Source organism: Carassius gibelio, chromosome B19 (assembly GCF_023724105.1).
Source record: "Carassius gibelio isolate Cgi1373 ecotype wild population from Czech Republic chromosome B19, carGib1.2-hapl.c, whole genome shotgun sequence".
In the NCBI taxonomy this organism is placed as follows: Eukaryota; Metazoa; Chordata; class Actinopteri; order Cypriniformes; family Cyprinidae; genus Carassius; species Carassius gibelio.
The window spans coordinates 734,951-755,405 of record NC_068414.1 but is presented as its reverse complement, the minus strand read 5'-3'; the positions used below and the strand labels follow the sequence as shown (position 1 = coordinate 755,405).

The window sequence follows — 20,455 nt, the reverse complement described above, 5'->3', positions numbered from 1 at the left end:
TCTTTGTTTGGACCCGTCACTAAAGAGAGCCTTCAAGAATTTGCATCCCGTCACGTACAAGAAAACGCTGCCTTCCCATCCGGCTGAATAAACACGAAGTGGTCAAACGCAGAGAGTGCCCATTCAGACGATGACCAGGGGCAAGCCCTCTCGCAGCATGCTGGCGGACGGTCAAACTGATTCTGCTCTTGACATTTCGATGTAGCTCTGCAGTGAGCAGAGCACCCAAAAATACATGTCACTCGCAAAAGTTGCCCTCCACGGAAATCTTTAGTAAAAGGCGAAAGATTTATGCGACAATGAAGAGAAACTCGAGCTGTGTCTGCAAACGCTCGGGCCTGTGCGCTGCCTCTGTTAAACTACTACGCTCGCCAAGGGTCATCAAGGGTGACAACGCCTGCCCACATGTGTTTCGTCAGCACCCCCCCCCCCCACTCCAAATCGGAGGAGTAAAACTCAAAAAAGTCCCCTCGGCCCACCAATAACCAAAAGCCCAATCAAGGCAATCTCTTTCTCATGCCTCTATCTGAAAAGTTGGATAAAATCTTATATGAAAAAAAAAAGTCTTTTAAAGAAATCCCTTATTCCGAGGTCACCGTAGCCACCAGATCCAGTCTGTAACCGCTTCAGTCACCCGGATCCAGTCCGTATCCAGAGAAGATGGTGGATCAACACCTAGAAAGGACCTCTATGGCCCAGAAACACAGCGGAGACCGTGACAACTAGATGAGCCGCAGATACAAATCCCCTGTAAAGACCACCTGGACAAGACCACAGGAAAAAGATGATTCTTCTGCACAGTCTGACATTCCTGCAGCCTGGAGCTGATCTACTGGTTTCGTCTGACAAGGGGAGAACTGTCTCCCCGACTGAGCCTGGTTTCTCACCGGGTTTTTTCTCCATCTTTTCACCGATCGAGTTTTGGTTTCTTGCCTCTGTCGCCTCTGGCAGGCGGAGCTTGGGACACTTCATGTACAGAGATATCGTTGACTTGATTGCAAATTATTGCACAGATACTATTTAAAACTGAACTTAGCTGAATGATGTCATCAAAGATTTCAATAACGAAATGCCTTTAACTGTCATTTTGCTTTTTGACGCACTGTGTTCCTAATTAATGTTGTTCAGTTGCATTGTCGCAATACTTTTTGTTTAAAGCGCAATTTAAAAAAAAAAAAAAAAAAAAAAGAGTCCAAACAATGACCCCTGCTACGGGTAGTGTTCCAAGTGTTATGCGACTTCAGCTAATGATGGGTCCATCAGAAATTTTACGGTGCTAGGGCTGGGTCTGCGTCAGAAGAAGCCATGCATTGTTTAGTTATGTCAGTGCAGTGCCGTCGGTTGGGGGAGAAACGGCAGCATGCACGGCTCCTCGTTAGTATAGTGGACAGTATCTCCGCCTGTCACGCGGAAGACCGGGGTTCGATTCCCCGACGGGGAGAGCTGGTTCTTTTCGTCTTCCGAACGATCCATCCAAAATTTTTGGTTGGAGTCGCAGGTCACAGAAGGAGTTCTGCTTCGACGTCAGCCCGAGCCAAAGGACATGCGTTGGCCGGGAATCGAACCCGGGTCAACTGCTTGGAAGGCAGCTATGCTCACCACTATACCACCAACGCAGGTGGAAGTCAGCAGCTTTATTGACGCACTGTGTTCCTAATTAATGTTGTTCAGTTGCATTGACACAATACTTTTTGTTTAAAGCGCAATTTAAAAAAAAAAAAAAAAAAAAAGAGTCCAAACAATGACCCCTGCTACGGGTAGTGTTGCAAGTGTTATGCGACTTCAGCTAATGATGGGTCCATCCGATATTATTCCATCCAAAAGTTTTGGGTGGAGGCACAGGTCACAGAGGGAGTTCTGCTTCGACGTCAGCCCGAGCCAAAGGACATGCGTTGGCCGGGAATCGAACCCGGGTCAACTGCTTGGAAGGCAGCTATGCTCACCACTATACCACCAACGCAGCAGGCATTCAGCAACTTGCGCCGTCAGTAAGAAGGCTCGAAGTGCACGAGTCGCCGATAGGGCTAGAGGAGCAGATGAGATCTTTGTTTGGACCCGTCACTAAAGAGAGCCTTCAAGAATTTGCATCCCGTCACGTACAAGAAAACGCTGCCTTCCCATCCGGCTGAATAAACACGAAGTGGTCAAACGCAGAGAGTGCCCATTCAGACGATGACCAGGGGCAAGCCCTCTCGCAGCATGCTGGCGGACGGTCAAACTGATTCTGCTCTTGACATTTCGATGTAGCTCTGCAGTGAGCAGAGCACCCAAAAATACATGTCACTCGCAAAAGTTGCCCTCCACGGAAATCTTTAGTAAAAGGCGAAAGATTTATGCGACAATGAAGAGAAACTCGAGCTGTGTCTGCAAACGCTCGGGCCTGTGCGCTGCCTCTGTTAAACTACTACGCTCGCCAAGGGTCATCAAGGGTGACAACGCCTGCCCACATGTGTTTCGTCAGCACCCCCCCCCCCACTCCAAAACGGAGGAGTAAAACTCAAAAAAGTCCCCTCGGCCCACCAATAACCAAAAGCCCAATCAAGGCAATCTCTTTCTCATGCCTCTATCTGAAAAGTTGGATAAAATCTTATATGAAAAAAAAAAGTCTTTTAAAGAAATCCCTTATTCCGAGGTCACCGTAGCCACCAGATCCAGTCTGTAACCGCTTCAGTCACCCGGATCCAGTCCGTATCCAGAGAAGATGGTGGATCAACACCTAGAAAGGACCTCTATGGCCCAGAAACACAGCGGAGACCGTGACAACTAGATGAGCCGCAGATACAAATCCCCTGTAAAGACCACCTGGACAAGACCACAGGAAACAGATGATTCTTCTGCACAGTCTGACATTCCTGCAGCCTGGAGCTGATCTACTGGTTTCGTCTGACAAGGGGAGAACTGTCTCCCCGACTGAGCCTGGTTTCTCACCGGGTTTTTTCTCCATCTTTTCACCGATCGAGTTTTGGTTTCTTGCCTCTGTCGCCTCTGGCAGGCGGAGCTTGGGACACTTCATGTACAGAGATATCGTTGACTTGATTGCAAATTATTGCACAGATACTATTTAAAACTGAACTTAGCTGAATGATGTCATCAAAGAGTTCAATAACGAAATGCCTTTAACTGTCATTTTGCTTTTTGACGCACTGTGTTCCTAATTAATGTTGTTCAGTTGCATTGACGCAATACTTTTTGTTTAAAGCGCAATTTAAAAAAAAAAAAAAAAAAAAAAGAGTCCAAACAATGACCCCTGCTACGGGTAGTGTTCCAAGTGTTATGCGACTTCAGCTAATGATGGGTCCATCAGAAATTTTACGGTGCTAGGGCTGGGTCTGCGTCAGAAGAAGCCATGCATTGTTTAGTTATGTCAGTGCAGTGCCGTCGGTTGGGGGAGAAACGGCAGCATGCACGGCTCCTCGTTAGTATAGTGGACAGTATCTCCGCCTGTCACGCGGAAGACCGGGGTTCGATTCCCCGACGGGGAGAGCTGGTTCTTTTCGTCTTCCGAACGATCCATCCAAAATTTTTGGTTGGAGTCGCAGGTCACAGAAGGAGTTCTGCTTCGACGTCAGCCCGAGCCAAAGGACATGCGTTGGCCGGGAATCGAACCCGGGTCAACTGCTTGGAAGGCAGCTATGCTCACCACTATACCACCAACGCAGGTGGAAGTCAGCAGCTTTATTGACGCACTGTGTTCCTAATTAATGTTGTTCAGTTGCATTGACACAATACTTTTTGTTTAAAGCGCAATTTAAAAAAAAAAAAAAAAAAAAAGAGTCCAAACAATGACCCCTGCTACGGGTAGTGTTGCAAGTGTTATGCGACTTCAGCTAATGATGGGTCCATCCGATATTATTCCATCCAAAAGTTTTGGGTGGAGGCACAGGTCACAGAGGGAGTTCTGCTTCGACGTCAGCCCGAGCCAAAGGACATGCGTTGGCCGGGAATCGAACCCGGGTCAACTGCTTGGAAGGCAGCTATGCTCACCACTATACCACCAACGCAGCAGGCATTCAGCAACTTGCGCCGTCAGTAAGAAGGCTCGAAGTGCACGAGTCGCCGATAGGGCTAGAGGAGCAGATGAGATCTTTGTTTGGACCCGTCACTAAAGAGAGCCTTCAAGAATTTGCATCCCGTCACGTACAAGAAAACGCTGCCTTCCCATCCGGCTGAATAAACACGAAGTGGTCAAACGCAGAGAGTGCCCATTCAGACGATGACCAGGGGCAAGCCCTCTCGCAGCATGCTGGCGGACGGTCAAACTGATTCTGCTCTTGACATTTCGATGTAGCTCTGCAGTGAGCAGAGCACCCAAAAATACATGTCACTCGCAAAAGTTCCCCTCCCCGGAAATCTTTAGTAAAAGGCGAAAGATTTATGCGACAATGAAGAGAAACTCGAGCTGTGTCTGCAAACGCTCGGGCCTGTGCGCTGCCTCTGTTAAACTACTACGCTCGCCAAGGGTCATCAAGGGTGACAACGCCTGCCCACATGTGTTTCGTCAGCACCCCCCCCCCACTCCAAAACGGAGGAGTAAAACTCAAAAAAGTCCCCTCGGCCCACCAATAACCAAAAGCCCAATCAAGGCAATCTCTTTCTCATGCCTCTATCTGAAAAGTTGGATAAAATCTTATATGAAAAAAAAAGTCTTTTAAAGAAATCCCTTATTCCGAGGTCACCGTAGCCACCAGATCCAGTCTGTAACCGCTTCAGTCACCCGGATCCAGTCCGTATCCAGAGAAGATGGTGGATCAACACCTAGAAAGGACCTCTATGGCCCAGAAACACAGCGGAGACCGTGACAACTAGATGATCCGCAGATACAAATCCCCTGTAAAGACCACCTGGACAAGACCACAGGAAACAGATGATTCTTCTGCACAGTCTGACATTCCTGCAGCCTGGAGCTGATCTACTGGTTTCGTCTGACAAGGGGAGAACTGTCTCCCCGACTGAGCCTGGTTTCTCACCGGGTTTTTTCTCCATCTTTTCACCGATCGAGTTTTGGTTTCTTGCCTCTGTCGCCTCTGGCAGGCGGAGCTTGGGACACTTCATGTACAGAGATATCGTTGACTTGATTGCAAATTATTGCACAGATACTATTTAAAACTGAACTTAGCTGAATGATGTCATCAAAGAGTTCAATAACGAAATGCCTTTAACTGTCATTTTGCTTTTTGACGCACTGTGTTCCTAATTAATGTTGTTCAGTTGCATTGACGCAATACTTTTTGTTTAAAGCGCAATTTAAAAAAAAAAAAAAAAAAAAAAGAGTCCAAACAATGACCCCTGCTACGGGTAGTGTTCCAAGTGTTATGCGACTTCAGCTAATGATGGGTCCATCAGAAATTTTACGGTGCTAGGGCTGGGTCTGCGTCAGAAGAAGCCATGCATTGTTTAGTTATGTCAGTGCAGTGCCGTCGGTTGGGGGAGAAACGGCAGCATGCACGGCTCCTCGTTAGTATAGTGGACAGTATCTCCGCCTGTCACGCGGAAGACCGGGGTTCGATTCCCCGACGGGGAGAGCTGGTTCTTTTCGTCTTCCGAACGATCCATCCAAAATTTTTGGTTGGAGTCGCAGGTCACAGAAGGAGTTCTGCTTCGACGTCAGCCCGAGCCAAAGGACATGCGTTGGCCGGGAATCGAACCCGGGTCAACTGCTTGGAAGGCAGCTATGCTCACCACTATACCACCAACGCAGGTGGAAGTCAGCAGCTTTATTGACGCACTGTGTTCCTAATTAATGTTGTTCAGTTGCATTGACACAATACTTTTTGTTTAAAGCGCAATTTAAAAAAAAAAAAAGAGTCCAAACAATGACCCCTGCTACGGGTAGTGTTGCAAGTGTTATGCGACTTCAGCTAATGATGGGTCCATCCGATATTATTCCATCCAAAAGTTTTGGGTGGAGGCACAGGTCACAGAGGGAGTTCTGCTTCGACGTCAGCCCGAGCCAAAGGACATGCGTTGGCCGGGAATCGAACCCGGGTCAACTGCTTGGAAGGCAGCTATGCTCACCACTATACCACCAACGCAGCAGGCATTCAGCAACTTGCGCCGTCAGTAAGAAGGCTCGAAGTGCACGAGTCGCCGATAGGGCTAGAGGAGCAGATGAGATCTTTGTTTGGACCCGTCACTAAAGAGAGCCTTCAAGAATTTGCATCCCGTCACGTACAAGAAAACGCTGCCTTCCCATCCGGCTGAATAAACACGAAGTGGTCAAACGCAGAGAGTGCCCATTCAGACGATGACCAGGGGCAAGCCCTCTCGCAGCATGCTGGCGGACGGTCAAACCGATTCTGCTCTTGACATTTCGATGTAGCTCTGCAGTGAGCAGAGCACCCAAAAATACATGTCACTCGCAAAAGTTGCCCTCCACGGAAATCTTTAGTAAAAGGCGAAAGATTTATGCGACAATGAAGAGAAACTCGAGCTGTGTCTGCAAACGCTCGGGCCTGTGCGCTGCCTCTGTTAAACTACTACGCTCGCCAAGGGTCATCAAGGGTGACAACGCCTGCCCACATGTGTTTCGTCAGCACCCCCCCCCCCACTCCAAAACGGAGGAGTAAAACTCAAAAAAGTCCCCTCGGCCCACCAATAACCAAAAGCCCAATCAAGGCAATCTCTTTCTCATGCCTCTATCTGAAAAGTTGGATAAAATCTTATATGAAAAAAAAAAGTCTTTTAAAGAAATCCCTTATTCCGAGGTCACCGTAGCCACCAGATCCAGTCTGTAACCGCTTCAGTCACCCGGATCCAGTCCGTATCCAGAGAAGATGGTGGATCAACACCTAGAAAGGACCTCTATGGCCCAGAAACACAGCGGAGACCGTGACAACTAGATGATCCGCAGATACAAATCCCCTGTAAAGACCACCTGGACAAGACCACAGGAAACAGATGATTCTTCTGCACAGTCTGACATTCCTGCAGCCTGGAGCTGATCTACTGGTTTCGTCTGACAAGGGGAGAACTGTCTCCCCGACTGAGCCTGGTTTCTCACCGGGTTTTTTCTCCATCTTTTCACCGATCGAGTTTTGGTTTCTTGCCTCTGTCGCCTCTGGCAGGCGGAGCTTGGGACACTTCATGTACAGAGATATCGTTGACTTGATTGCAAATTATTGCACAGATACTATTTAAAACTGAACTTAGCTGAATGATGTCATCAAAGAGTTCAATAACGAAATGCCTTTAACTGTCATTTTGCTTTTTGACGCACTGTGTTCCTAATTAATGTTGTTCAGTTGCATTGACGCAATACTTTTTGTTTAAAGCGCAATTTAAAAAAAAAAAAAAAAAAAAAAGAGTCCAAACAATGACCCCTGCTACGGGTAGTGTTCCAAGTGTTATGCGACTTCAGCTAATGATGGGTCCATCAGAAATTTTACGGTGCTAGGGCTGGGTCTGCGTCAGAAGAAGCCATGCATTGTTTAGTTATGTCAGTGCAGTGCCGTCGGTTGGGGGAGAAACGGCAGCATGCACGGCTCCTCGTTAGTATAGTGGACAGTATCTCCGCCTGTCACGCGGAAGACCGGGGTTCGATTCCCCGACGGGGAGAGCTGGTTCTTTTCGTCTTCCGAACGATCCATCCAAAATTTTTGGTTGGAGTCGCAGGTCACAGAAGGAGTTCTGCTTCGACGTCAGCCCGAGCCAAAGGACATGCGTTGGCCGGGAATCGAACCCGGGTCAACTGCTTGGAAGGCAGCTATGCTCACCACTATACCACCAACGCAGGTGGAAGTCAGCAGCTTTATTGACGCACTGTGTTCCTAATTAATGTTGTTCAGTTGCATTGACACAATACTTTTTGTTTAAAGCGCAATTTAAAAAAAAAAAAGAGTCCAAACAATGACCCCTGCTACGGGTAGTGTTGCAAGTGTTATGCGACTTCAGCTAATGATGGGTCCATCCGATATTATTCCATCCAAAAGTTTTGGGTGGAGGCACAGGTCACAGAGGGAGTTCTGCTTCGACGTCAGCCCGAGCCAAAGGACATGCGTTGGCCGGGAATCGAACCCGGGTCAACTGCTTGGAAGGCAGCTATGCTCACCACTATACCACCAACGCAGCAGGCATTCAGCAACTTGCGCCGTCAGTAAGAAGGCTCGAAGTGCACGAGTCGCCGATAGGGCTAGAGGAGCAGATGAGATCTTTGTTTGGACCCGTCACTAAAGAGAGCCTTCAAGAATTTGCATCCCGTCACGTACAAGAAAACGCTGCCTTCCCATCCGGCTGAATAAACACGAAGTGGTCAAACGCAGAGAGTGCCCATTCAGACGATGACCAGGGGCAAGCCCTCTCGCAGCATGCTGGCGGACGGTCAAACTGATTCTGCTCTTGACATTTCGATGTAGCTCTGCAGTGAGCAGAGCACCCAAAAATACATGTCACTCGCAAAAGTTGCCCTCCACGGAAATCTTTAGTAAAAGGCGAAAGATTTATGCGACAATGAAGAGAAACTCGAGCTGTGTCTGCAAACGCTCGGGCCTGTGCGCTGCCTCTGTTAAACTACTACGCTCGCCAAGGGTCATCAAGGGTGACAACGCCTGCCCACATGTGTTTCGTCAGCACCCCCCCCCCACTCCAAAACGGAGGAGTAAAACTCAAAAAAGTCCCCTCGGCCCACCAATAACCAAAAGCCCAATCAAGGCAATCTCTTTCTCATGCCTCTATCTGAAAAGTTGGATAAAATCTTATATGAAAAAAAAAAGTCTTTTAAAGAAATCCCTTATTCCGAGGTCACCGTAGCCACCAGATCCAGTCTGTAACCGCTTCAGTCACCCGGATCCAGTCCGTATCCAGAGAAGATGGTGGATCAACACCTAGAAAGGACCTCTATGGCCCAGAAACACAGCGGAGACCGTGACAACTAGATGAGCCGCAGATACAAATCCCCTGTAAAGACCACCTGGACAAGACCACAGGAAAAAGATGATTCTTCTGCACAGTCTGACATTCCTGCAGCCTGGAGCTGATCTACTGGTTTCGTCTGACAAGGGGAGAACTGTCTCCCCGACTGAGCCTGGTTTCTCACCGGGTTTTTTCTCCATCTTTTCACCGATCGAGTTTTGGTTTCTTGCCTCTGTCGCCTCTGGCAGGCGGAGCTTGGGACACTTCATGTACAGAGATATCGTTGACTTGATTGCAAATTATTGCACAGATACTATTTAAAACTGAACTTAGCTGAATGATGTCATCAAAGATTTCAATAACGAAATGCCTTTAACTGTCATTTTGCTTTTTGACGCACTGTGTTCCTAATTAATGTTGTTCAGTTGCATTGTCGCAATACTTTTTGTTTAAAGCGCAATTTAAAAAAAAAAAAAAAAAAAAAAGAGTCCAAACAATGACCCCTGCTACGGGTAGTGTTCCAAGTGTTATGCGACTTCAGCTAATGATGGGTCCATCAGAAATTTTACGGTGCTAGGGCTGGGTCTGCGTCAGAAGAAGCCATGCATTGTTTAGTTATGTCAGTGCAGTGCCGTCGGTTGGGGGAGAAACGGCAGCATGCACGGCTCCTCGTTAGTATAGTGGACAGTATCTCCGCCTGTCACGCGGAAGACCGGGGTTCGATTCCCCGACGGGGAGAGCTGGTTCTTTTCGTCTTCCGAACGATCCATCCAAAATTTTTGGTTGGAGTCGCAGGTCACAGAAGGAGTTCTGCTTCGACGTCAGCCCGAGCCAAAGGACATGCGTTGGCCGGGAATCGAACCCGGGTCAACTGCTTGGAAGGCAGCTATGCTCACCACTATACCACCAACGCAGGTGGAAGTCAGCAGCTTTATTGACGCACTGTGTTCCTAATTAATGTTGTTCAGTTGCATTGACACAATACTTTTTGTTTAAAGCGCAATTTAAAAAAAAAAAAAAAAAAAAAGAGTCCAAACAATGACCCCTGCTACGGGTAGTGTTGCAAGTGTTATGCGACTTCAGCTAATGATGGGTCCATCCGATATTATTCCATCCAAAAGTTTTGGGTGGAGGCACAGGTCACAGAGGGAGTTCTGCTTCGACGTCAGCCCGAGCCAAAGGACATGCGTTGGCCGGGAATCGAACCCGGGTCAACTGCTTGGAAGGCAGCTATGCTCACCACTATACCACCAACGCAGCAGGCATTCAGCAACTTGCGCCGTCAGTAAGAAGGCTCGAAGTGCACGAGTCGCCGATAGGGCTAGAGGAGCAGATGAGATCTTTGTTTGGACCCGTCACTAAAGAGAGCCTTCAAGAATTTGCATCCCGTCACGTACAAGAAAACGCTGCCTTCCCATCCGGCTGAATAAACACGAAGTGGTCAAACGCAGAGAGTGCCCATTCAGACGATGACCAGGGGCAAGCCCTCTCGCAGCATGCTGGCGGACGGTCAAACTGATTCTGCTCTTGACATTTCGATGTAGCTCTGCAGTGTGCAGAGCACCCAAAAATACATGTCACTCGCAAAAGTTGCCCTCCACGGAAATCTTTAGTAAAAGGCGAAAGATTTATGCGACAATGAAGAGAAACTCGAGCTGTGTCTGCAAACGCTCGGGCCTGTGCGCTGCCTCTGTTAAACTACTACGCTCGCCAAGGGTCATCAAGGGTGACAACGCCTGCCCACATGTGTTTCGTCAGCACCCCCCCCCCCCACTCCAAAACGGAGGAGTAAAACTCAAAAAAGTCCCCTCGGCCCACCAATAACCAAAAGCCCAATCAAGGCAATCTCTTTCTCATGCCTCTATCTGAAAAGTTGGATAAAATCTTATATGAAAAAAAAAAGTCTTTTAAAGAAATCCCTTATTCCGAGGTCACCGTAGCCACCAGATCCAGTCTGTAACCGCTTCAGTCACCCGGATCCAGTCCGTATCCAGAGAAGATGGTGGATCAACACCTAGAAAGGACCTCTATGGCCCAGAAACACAGCGGAGACCGTGACAACTAGATGAGCCGCAGATACAAATCCCCTGTAAAGACCACCTGGACAAGACCACAGGAAACAGATGATTCTTCTGCACAGTCTGACATTCCTGCAGCCTGGAGCTGATCTACTGGTTTCGTCTGACAAGGGGAGAACTGTCTCCCCGACTGAGCCTGGTTTCTCACCGGGTTTTTTCTCCATCTTTTCACCGATCGAGTTTTGGTTTCTTGCCTCTGTCGCCTCTGGCAGGCGGAGCTTGGGACACTTCATGTACAGAGATATCGTTGACTTGATTGCAAATTATTGCACAGATACTATTTAAAACTGAACTTAGCTGAATGATGTCATCAAAGAGTTCAATAACGAAATGCCTTTAACTGTCATTTTGCTTTTTGACGCACTGTGTTCCTAATTAATGTTGTTCAGTTGCATTGACGCAATACTTTTTGTTTAAAGCGCAATTTAAAAAAAAAAAAAAAAAAAAAAGAGTCCAAACAATGACCCCTGCTACGGGTAGTGTTCCAAGTGTTATGCGACTTCAGCTAATGATGGGTCCATCAGAAATTTTACGGTGCTAGGGCTGGGTCTGCGTCAGAAGAAGCCATGCATTGTTTAGTTATGTCAGTGCAGTGCCGTCGGTTGGGGGAGAAACGGCAGCATGCACGGCTCCTCGTTAGTATAGTGGACAGTATCTCCGCCTGTCACGCGGAAGACCGGGGTTCGATTCCCCGACGGGGAGAGCTGGTTCTTTTCGTCTTCCGAACGATCCATCCAAAATTTTTGGTTGGAGTCGCAGGTCACAGAAGGAGTTCTGCTTCGACGTCAGCCCGAGCCAAAGGACATGCGTTGGCCGGGAATCGAACCCGGGTCAACTGCTTGGAAGGCAGCTATGCTCACCACTATACCACCAACGCAGGTGGAAGTCAGCAGCTTTATTGACGCACTGTGTTCCTAATTAATGTTGTTCAGTTGCATTGACACAATACTTTTTGTTTAAAGCGCAATTTAAAAAAAAAAAAAAAAAAAAAGAGTCCAAACAATGACCCCTGCTACGGGTAGTGTTGCAAGTGTTATGCGACTTCAGCTAATGATGGGTCCATCCGATATTATTCCATCCAAAAGTTTTGGGTGGAGGCACAGGTCACAGAGGGAGTTCTGCTTCGACGTCAGCCCGAGCCAAAGGACATGCGTTGGCCGGGAATCGAACCCGGGTCAACTGCTTGGAAGGCAGCTATGCTCACCACTATACCACCAACGCAGCAGGCATTCAGCAACTTGCGCCGTCAGTAAGAAGGCTCGAAGTGCACGAGTCGCCGATAGGGCTAGAGGAGCAGATGAGATCTTTGTTTGGACCCGTCACTAAAGAGAGCCTTCAAGAATTTGCATCCCGTCACGTACAAGAAAACGCTGCCTTCCCATCCGGCTGAATAAACACGAAGTGGTCAAACGCAGAGAGTGCCCATTCAGACGATGACCAGGGGCAAGCCCTCTCGCAGCATGCTGGCGGACGGTCAAACTGATTCTGCTCTTGACATTTCGATGTAGCTCTGCAGTGAGCAGAGCACCCAAAAATACATGTCACTCGCAAAAGTTCCCCTCCCCGGAAATCTTTAGTAAAAGGCGAAAGATTTATGCGACAATGAAGAGAAACTCGAGCTGTGTCTGCAAACGCTCGGGCCTGTGCGCTGCCTCTGTTAAACTACTACGCTCGCCAAGGGTCATCAAGGGTGACAACGCCTGCCCACATGTGTTTCGTCAGCACCCCCCCCCCACTCCAAAACGGAGGAGTAAAACTCAAAAAAGTCCCCTCGGCCCACCAATAACCAAAAGCCCAATCAAGGCAATCTCTTTCTCATGCCTCTATCTGAAAAGTTGGATAAAATCTTATATGAAAAAAAAAGTCTTTTAAAGAAATCCCTTATTCCGAGGTCACCGTAGCCACCAGATCCAGTCTGTAACCGCTTCAGTCACCCGGATCCAGTCCGTATCCAGAGAAGATGGTGGATCAACACCTAGAAAGGACCTCTATGGCCCAGAAACACAGCGGAGACCGTGACAACTAGATGATCCGCAGATACAAATCCCCTGTAAAGACCACCTGGACAAGACCACAGGAAACAGATGATTCTTCTGCACAGTCTGACATTCCTGCAGCCTGGAGCTGATCTACTGGTTTCGTCTGACAAGGGGAGAACTGTCTCCCCGACTGAGCCTGGTTTCTCACCGGGTTTTTTCTCCATCTTTTCACCGATCGAGTTTTGGTTTCTTGCCTCTGTCGCCTCTGGCAGGCGGAGCTTGGGACACTTCATGTACAGAGATATCGTTGACTTGATTGCAAATTATTGCACAGATACTATTTAAAACTGAACTTAGCTGAATGATGTCATCAAAGAGTTCAATAACGAAATGCCTTTAACTGTCATTTTGCTTTTTGACGCACTGTGTTCCTAATTAATGTTGTTCAGTTGCATTGACGCAATACTTTTTGTTTAAAGCGCAATTTAAAAAAAAAAAAAAAAAAAAAAGAGTCCAAACAATGACCCCTGCTACGGGTAGTGTTCCAAGTGTTATGCGACTTCAGCTAATGATGGGTCCATCAGAAATTTTACGGTGCTAGGGCTGGGTCTGCGTCAGAAGAAGCCATGCATTGTTTAGTTATGTCAGTGCAGTGCCGTCGGTTGGGGGAGAAACGGCAGCATGCACGGCTCCTCGTTAGTATAGTGGACAGTATCTCCGCCTGTCACGCGGAAGACCGGGGTTCGATTCCCCGACGGGGAGAGCTGGTTCTTTTCGTCTTCCGAACGATCCATCCAAAATTTTTGGTTGGAGTCGCAGGTCACAGAAGGAGTTCTGCTTCGACGTCAGCCCGAGCCAAAGGACATGCGTTGGCCGGGAATCGAACCCGGGTCAACTGCTTGGAAGGCAGCTATGCTCACCACTATACCACCAACGCAGGTGGAAGTCAGCAGCTTTATTGACGCACTGTGTTCCTAATTAATGTTGTTCAGTTGCATTGACACAATACTTTTTGTTTAAAGCGCAATTTAAAAAAAAAAAAAGAGTCCAAACAATGACCCCTGCTACGGGTAGTGTTGCAAGTGTTATGCGACTTCAGCTAATGATGGGTCCATCCGATATTATTCCATCCAAAAGTTTTGGGTGGAGGCACAGGTCACAGAGGGAGTTCTGCTTCGACGTCAGCCCGAGCCAAAGGACATGCGTTGGCCGGGAATCGAACCCGGGTCAACTGCTTGGAAGGCAGCTATGCTCACCACTATACCACCAACGCAGCAGGCATTCAGCAACTTGCGCCGTCAGTAAGAAGGCTCGAAGTGCACGAGTCGCCGATAGGGCTAGAGGAGCAGATGAGATCTTTGTTTGGACCCGTCACTAAAGAGAGCCTTCAAGAATTTGCATCCCGTCACGTACAAGAAAACGCTGCCTTCCCATCCGGCTGAATAAACACGAAGTGGTCAAACGCAGAGAGTGCCCATTCAGACGATGACCAGGGGCAAGCCCTCTCGCAGCATGCTGGCGGACGGTCAAACCGATTCTGCTCTTGACATTTCGATGTAGCTCTGCAGTGAGCAGAGCACCCAAAAATACATGTCACTCGCAAAAGTTGCCCTCCACGGAAATCTTTAGTAAAAGGCGAAAGATTTATGCGACAATGAAGAGAAACTCGAGCTGTGTCTGCAAACGCTCGGGCCTGTGCGCTGCCTCTGTTAAACTACTACGCTCGCCAAGGGTCATCAAGGGTGACAACGCCTGCCCACATGTGTTTCGTCAGCACCCCCCCCCCACTCCAAAACGGAGGAGTAAAACTCAAAAAAGTCCCCTCGGCCCACCAATAACCAAAAGCCCAATCAAGGCAATCTCTTTCTCATGCCTCTATCTGAAAAGTTGGATAAAATCTTATATGAAAAAAAAAAGTCTTTTAAAGAAATCCCTTATTCCGAGGTCACCGTAGCCACCAGATCCAGTCTGTAACCGCTTCAGTCACCCGGATCCAGTCCGTATCCAGAGAAGATGGTGGATCAACACCTAGAAAGGACCTCTATGGCCCAGAAACACAGCGGAGACCGTGACAACTAGATGATCCGCAGATACAAATCCCCTGTAAAGACCACCTGGACAAGACCACAGGAAACAGATGATTCTTCTGCACAGTCTGACATTCCTGCAGCCTGGAGCTGATCTACTGGTTTCGTCTGACAAGGGGAGAACTGTCTCCCCGACTGAGCCTGGTTTCTCACCGGGTTTTTTCTCCATCTTTTCACCGATCGAGTTTTGGTTTCTTGCCTCTGTCGCCTCTGGCAGGCGGAGCTTGGGACACTTCATGTACAGAGATATCGTTGACTTGATTGCAAATTATTGCACAGATACTATTTAAAACTGAACTTAGCTGAATGATGTCATCAAAGAGTTCAATAACGAAATGCCTTTAACTGTCATTTTGCTTTTTGACGCACTGTGTTCCTAATTAATGTTGTTCAGTTGCATTGACGCAATACTTTTTGTTTAAAGCGCAATTTAAAAAAAAAAAAAAAAAAAAAAGAGTCCAAACAATGACCCCTGCTACGGGTAGTGTTCCAAGTGTTATGCGACTTCAGCTAATGATGGGTCCATCAGAAATTTTACGGTGCTAGGGCTGGGTCTGCGTCAGAAGAAGCCATGCATTGTTTAGTTATGTCAGTGCAGTGCCGTCGGTTGGGGGAGAAACGGCAGCATGCACGGCTCCTCGTTAGTATAGTGGACAGTATCTCCGCCTGTCACGCGGAAGACCGGGGTTCGATTCCCCGACGGGGAGAGCTGGTTCTTTTCGTCTTCCGAACGATCCATCCAAAATTTTTGGTTGGAGTCGCAGGTCACAGAAGGAGTTCTGCTTCGACGTCAGCCCGAGCCAAAGGACATGCGTTGGCCGGGAATCGAACCCGGGTCAACTGCTTGGAAGGCAGCTATGCTCACCACTATACCACCAACGCAGGTGGAAGTCAGCAGCTTTATTGACGCACTGTGTTCCTAATTAATGTTGTTCAGTTGCATTGACACAATACTTTTTGTTTAAAGCGCAATTTAAAAAAAAAAAAAAAAAAAAAGAGTCCAAACAATGACCCCTGCTACGGGTAGTGTTGCAAGTGTTATGCGACTTCAGCTAATGATGGGTCCATCCGATATTATTCCATCCAAAAGTTTTGGGTGGAGGCACAGGTCACAGAGGGAGTTCTGCTTCGACGTCAGCCCGAGCCAAAGGACATGCGTTGGCCGGGAATCGAACCCGGGTCAACTGCTTGGAAGGCAGCTATGCTCACCACTATACCACCAACGCAGCAGGCATTCAGCAACTTGCGCCGTCAGTAAGAAGGCTCGAAGTGCACGAGTCACCGATAGGGCTAGAGGAGCAGATGAGATCTTTGTTTGGACCCGTCACTAAAGAGAGCCTTCAAGAATTTGCATCCCGTCACGTACAAGAAAACGCTGCCTTCCCATCCGGCTGAATAAACACGAAGTGGTCAAACGCAGAGAGTGCCCATTCAGACGATGACCAGGGGCAAGCCCTCTCGCAGCATGCTGGCGGACGGTCAAACTGATTCTGCTCTTGACATTTCGATGTAGCTCTGCAGTGAGCAGAGCACCCAAAAATACATGTCACTCGCAAAAGTTGCCCTCCACGGAAATCTTTAGTAAAAGGCGAAAGATTTATGCGACAATGAAGAGAAACTCGAGCTGTGTCTGCAAACGCTCGGGCCTGTGCGCTGCCTCTGTTAAACTACTACGCTCGCCAAGGGTCATCAAGGGTGACAACGCCTGCCCACATGTGTTTCGTCAGCACCCCCCCCCCCACTCCAAAACGGAGGAGTAAAACTCAAAAAAGTCCCCTCGGCCCACCAATAACCAAAAGCCCAATCAAGGCAATCTCTTTCTCATGCCTCTATCTGAAAAGTTGGATAAAATCTTATATGAAAAAAAAAAGTCTTTTAAAGAAATCCCTTATTCCGAGGTCACCGTAGCCACCAGATCCAGTCTGTAACCGCTTCAGTCACCCGGATCCAGTCCGTATCCAGAGAAGATGGTGGATCAACACCTAGAAAGGACCTCTATGGCCCAGAAACACAGCGGAGACCGTGACAACTAGATGAGCCGCAGATACAAATCCCCTGTAAAGACCACCTGGACAAGACCACAGGAAACAGATGATTCTTCTGCACAGTCTGACATTCCTGCAGCCTGGAGCTGATCTACTGGTTTCGTCTGACAAGGGGAGAACTGTCTCCCCGACTGAGCCTGGTTTCTCACCGGGTTTTTTCTCCATCTTTTCACCGATCGAGTTTTGGTTTCTTGCCTCTGTCGCCTCTGGCAGGCGGAGCTTGGGACACTTCATGTACAGAGATATCGTTGACTTGATTGCAAATTATTGCACAGATACTATTTAAAACTGAACTTAGCTGAATGATGTCATCAAAGAGTTCAATAACGAAATGCCTTTAACTGTCATTTTGCTTTTTGACGCACTGTGTTCCTAATTAATGTTGTTCAGTTGCATTGACGCAATACTTTTTGTTTAAAGCGCAATTTAAAAAAAAAGAAAAAAAAAAAAGAGTCCAAACAATGACGCCTGCTACGGGTAGTGTTCCAAGTGTAATGCGACTTCAGCTAATGATGGGTCCATCAGAAATTTTACGGTGCTAGGGCTGGGTCTGCGTCAGAAGAAGCCATGCATTGTTTAGTTATGTCAGTGCAGTGCCGTCGGTTGGGGGAGAAACGGCAGCATGCACGGCTCCTCGTTAGTATAGTGGACAGTATCTCCGCCTGTCACGCGGAAGACCGGGGTTCGATTCCCCGACGGGGAGAGCTGGTTCTTTTCGTCTTCCGAACGATCCATCCAAAATGTTTGGTTGGAGTCGCAGGTCACAGAAGGAGTTCTGCTTCGACGTCAGCCCAAGCCAAAGGACATGCGTTGGCCGGGAATCGAACCCGGGTCAACTGCTTGGAAGGCAGCTATGCTCACCACTATACCACCAACGCAGGTGGAATTCAGCAGCTTTATTGACGCACTGTGTTCCTAATTAATGTTGTTCAGTTGCATTGACACAATACTTTTTGTTTAAAGCGCAATTAAAAAAAAAAAAAAAAAAAAAGAGTCCAAACAATGACCCCTGCTACGGGTAGTGTTGCAAGTGTTATGCGACTTCAGCTAATGATGGGTCCATCCGATATTATTCCATCCAAAAGTTTTGGGTGGAGGCACAGGTCACAGAGGGAGTTCTGCTTCGACGTCAGCCCGAGCCAAAGGACATGCGTTGGCCGGGAATCGAACCCGGGTCAACTGCTTGGAAGGCAGCTATGCTCACCACTATACCACCAACGCAGCAGGCATTCAGCCACTTGCGCCGTCAGTAAGAAGACTCGAAGTGCACGAGTCGCCGATAGGGCTAGAGGAGCAGATGAGATCTTTGTTCAGACCCGTCACTAAAGAGAGCCTTCAAGAATTTGCATCCCGTCACGTACAAGAAAACGCTGCCTTCCCATCTGGCTAAATAAACACGAAGTGGTCAAACGCAGAGAGTGCCCATTCAGACGATGACCAGTGGCAAGCCCTCTCGCAGCATGCTGGCGGACGGTCAAACTGATTCTGCTCTTGACATTTCGATGTAGCTCTGCAGTGAGCAGAGCACCCAAAAATACAGGTCACTCACAAAAGTTCCCCTCCACGGAAACCTTTAGTAAAAGGCGAAAGATTTATGCGACAATGAAGAGAAACTCGAGCTGTGTCTCCAAACGCTCGGGCCTGTGCGCTGCCTCTGTTAAACTACTACGCTCGCCAAGGGTCATCAAGGGTGACAACGCCTGCCCACATGTGTTTCGTCAGCACCCCCCCCCCCACTCCAAAATTGAGGAGTAAAACTCAAAAAAGTCCCCTCGGCCCACCAATAACCAAAAGCCCAATCAAGGCAGTCTCTTTCTCATGCCTCTATCTGAAAAGTTGGATAAAATCTTATATGAAAAAAAAGTCTTTTAAAGAAATCCCTTATTCCGAGGTCACCGTAGCCACCAGATCCAGTCTGTAACCGCTTCAGTCACCCGGATCCAGTCCGTATCCAGAGAAGATGGTGGATCAACACCTAGAAAGGACCTCTATGGCCCAGAAACACAGCGGAGACCGTGACAACTAGATGAGCCGCAGATACAAATCCCCTGTAAAGACCACCTGGACAAGACCACAGGAAACAGATGATTCTTCTGCACAGTCTGACATTCCTGCAGCCTGGAGCTGATCTACTGGTTTCGTCTGACAAGGGGAGAACTGTCTCCCCGACTGAGCCTGGTTTCTCACCGGGTTTTTTCTCCATCTTTTCACCGATCGAGTTTTGGTTTCTTGCCTCTGTCGCCTCTGGCAGGCGGAGCTTGGGACACTTCATGTACAGAGATATCGTTGACTTGATTGCAAATTATTGCACAGATACTATTTAAAACTGAACTTAGCTGAATGATGTCATCAAAGATTTCAATAACGAAATGCCTTTAACTGTCATTTTGCTTTTTGACGCACTGTGTTCCTAATTAATGTTGTTCAGTTGCATTGTCGCAATACTTTTTGTTTAAAGCGCAATTTAAAAAAAAAAAAAAAAAAAAAAGAGTCCAAACAATGACCCCTGCTACGGGTAGTGTTCCAAGTGTTATGCGACTTCAGCTAATGATGGGTCCATCAGAAATTTTACGGTGCTAGGGCTGGGTCTGTGTCAGAAGAAGCCATGCATTGTTTAGTTATGTCAGTGCAGTGCCGTCGGTTGGGGGAGAAACGGCAGCATGCACGGCTCCTCGTTAGTATAGTGGACAGTATCTCCGCCTGTCACGCGGAAGACCGGGGTTCGATTCCCCGACGGGGAGAGCTGGTTCTTTTCGTCTTCCGAACGATCCATCCAAAATGTTTGGTTGGAGTCGCAGGTCACAGAAGGAGTTCTGCTTCGACGTCAGCCCGAGCCAAAGGACATGCGTTGGCCGGGAATCGAACCCGGGTCAACTGCTTGGAAGGCAGCTATGCTCACCACTATACCACCAACGCAGGTGGAAGTCAGCAGCTTTATTGACGCACTGTGTTCCTAATTAATGTTGTTCAGTTGCATTGACACAATACTTTTTGTTTAAAGCGCAATTTAAAAAAAAAAAAAAAAAAAAAAGAGTCCAAACAATGACCCCTGCTACGGGTAGTGTTGCAAGTGTTATGCGACTTCAGCTAATGATGGGTCCATCCGATATTATTCCATCCAAAAGTTTTGGGTGGAGGCACAGGTCACAGAGGGAGTTCTGCTTCGACGTCAGCCCGAGCCAAAGGACATGCGTTGGCCGGGAATCGAACCCGGGTCAACTGCTTGGAAGGCAGCTATGCTCACCACTATACCACCAACGCAGCAGGCATTCAGCAACTTGCGCCGTCAGTAAGAAGGCTCGAAGTGCACGAGTCGCCGATAGGGCTAGAGGAGCAGATGAGATCTTTGTTTGGACCCGTCACTAAAGAGAGCCTTCAAGAATTTGCATCCCGTCACGTACAAGAAAACGCTGCCTTCC

General features: G+C 48.1%; 20 non-coding genes across 20 annotated transcripts; 10 read left to right on the top strand and 10 right to left on the bottom strand.

The window, feature by feature from the left end:
• Positions 1–203: 203 nt before the first annotated feature.
• On the bottom strand, positions 204–318 carry LOC127980926 (U5 spliceosomal RNA). Its single transcript, XR_008159925.1, has one exon. It is a non-coding gene; the product is annotated as a U5 spliceosomal RNA (small nuclear RNA).
• Positions 319–1,369: 1,051 nt separating this feature from the next.
• trnad-guc (transfer RNA aspartic acid (anticodon GUC)) lies at positions 1,370–1,441 on the top strand. Its single transcript has one exon. It is a non-coding gene; the product is annotated as a tRNA-Asp (tRNA).
• Positions 1,442–2,245: 804 nt separating this feature from the next.
• On the bottom strand, positions 2,246–2,360 carry LOC127980925 (U5 spliceosomal RNA). The gene has a single exon (XR_008159924.1). It is a non-coding gene; the product is annotated as a U5 spliceosomal RNA (small nuclear RNA).
• A 1,050-nt stretch (positions 2,361–3,410) lies between these two features.
• On the top strand, positions 3,411–3,482 carry trnad-guc (transfer RNA aspartic acid (anticodon GUC)). The gene has a single exon. It is a non-coding gene; the product is annotated as a tRNA-Asp (tRNA).
• An 804-nt stretch (positions 3,483–4,286) lies between these two features.
• LOC127980955 (U5 spliceosomal RNA) lies at positions 4,287–4,401 on the bottom strand. The gene has a single exon (XR_008159952.1). It is a non-coding gene; the product is annotated as a U5 spliceosomal RNA (small nuclear RNA).
• A 1,048-nt stretch (positions 4,402–5,449) lies between these two features.
• Positions 5,450–5,521, top strand: trnad-guc (transfer RNA aspartic acid (anticodon GUC)). The gene has a single exon. It is a non-coding gene; the product is annotated as a tRNA-Asp (tRNA).
• Positions 5,522–6,317: 796 nt separating this feature from the next.
• LOC127980924 (U5 spliceosomal RNA) lies at positions 6,318–6,432 on the bottom strand. Its single transcript, XR_008159923.1, has one exon. It is a non-coding gene; the product is annotated as a U5 spliceosomal RNA (small nuclear RNA).
• A 1,050-nt stretch (positions 6,433–7,482) lies between these two features.
• Positions 7,483–7,554, top strand: trnad-guc (transfer RNA aspartic acid (anticodon GUC)). Its single transcript has one exon. It is a non-coding gene; the product is annotated as a tRNA-Asp (tRNA).
• Positions 7,555–8,349: 795 nt separating this feature from the next.
• On the bottom strand, positions 8,350–8,464 carry LOC127980923 (U5 spliceosomal RNA). Its single transcript, XR_008159922.1, has one exon. It is a non-coding gene; the product is annotated as a U5 spliceosomal RNA (small nuclear RNA).
• Positions 8,465–9,513: 1,049 nt separating this feature from the next.
• On the top strand, positions 9,514–9,585 carry trnad-guc (transfer RNA aspartic acid (anticodon GUC)). Its single transcript has one exon. It is a non-coding gene; the product is annotated as a tRNA-Asp (tRNA).
• Positions 9,586–10,389: 804 nt separating this feature from the next.
• LOC127980958 (U5 spliceosomal RNA) lies at positions 10,390–10,504 on the bottom strand. The gene has a single exon (XR_008159955.1). It is a non-coding gene; the product is annotated as a U5 spliceosomal RNA (small nuclear RNA).
• Positions 10,505–11,555: 1,051 nt separating this feature from the next.
• On the top strand, positions 11,556–11,627 carry trnad-guc (transfer RNA aspartic acid (anticodon GUC)). The gene has a single exon. It is a non-coding gene; the product is annotated as a tRNA-Asp (tRNA).
• An 804-nt stretch (positions 11,628–12,431) lies between these two features.
• LOC127980954 (U5 spliceosomal RNA) lies at positions 12,432–12,546 on the bottom strand. Its single transcript, XR_008159951.1, has one exon. It is a non-coding gene; the product is annotated as a U5 spliceosomal RNA (small nuclear RNA).
• Positions 12,547–13,594: 1,048 nt separating this feature from the next.
• Positions 13,595–13,666, top strand: trnad-guc (transfer RNA aspartic acid (anticodon GUC)). Its single transcript has one exon. It is a non-coding gene; the product is annotated as a tRNA-Asp (tRNA).
• A 796-nt stretch (positions 13,667–14,462) lies between these two features.
• Positions 14,463–14,577, bottom strand: LOC127980922 (U5 spliceosomal RNA). Its single transcript, XR_008159921.1, has one exon. It is a non-coding gene; the product is annotated as a U5 spliceosomal RNA (small nuclear RNA).
• A 1,049-nt stretch (positions 14,578–15,626) lies between these two features.
• Positions 15,627–15,698, top strand: trnad-guc (transfer RNA aspartic acid (anticodon GUC)). Its single transcript has one exon. It is a non-coding gene; the product is annotated as a tRNA-Asp (tRNA).
• Positions 15,699–16,502: 804 nt separating this feature from the next.
• LOC127980921 (U5 spliceosomal RNA) lies at positions 16,503–16,617 on the bottom strand. The gene has a single exon (XR_008159920.1). It is a non-coding gene; the product is annotated as a U5 spliceosomal RNA (small nuclear RNA).
• Positions 16,618–17,667: 1,050 nt separating this feature from the next.
• On the top strand, positions 17,668–17,739 carry trnad-guc (transfer RNA aspartic acid (anticodon GUC)). Its single transcript has one exon. It is a non-coding gene; the product is annotated as a tRNA-Asp (tRNA).
• An 803-nt stretch (positions 17,740–18,542) lies between these two features.
• LOC127980953 (U5 spliceosomal RNA) lies at positions 18,543–18,658 on the bottom strand. The gene has a single exon (XR_008159950.1). It is a non-coding gene; the product is annotated as a U5 spliceosomal RNA (small nuclear RNA).
• A 1,047-nt stretch (positions 18,659–19,705) lies between these two features.
• trnad-guc (transfer RNA aspartic acid (anticodon GUC)) lies at positions 19,706–19,777 on the top strand. Its single transcript has one exon. It is a non-coding gene; the product is annotated as a tRNA-Asp (tRNA).
• The last annotated feature ends 678 nt before the right edge of the window (positions 19,778–20,455 follow it).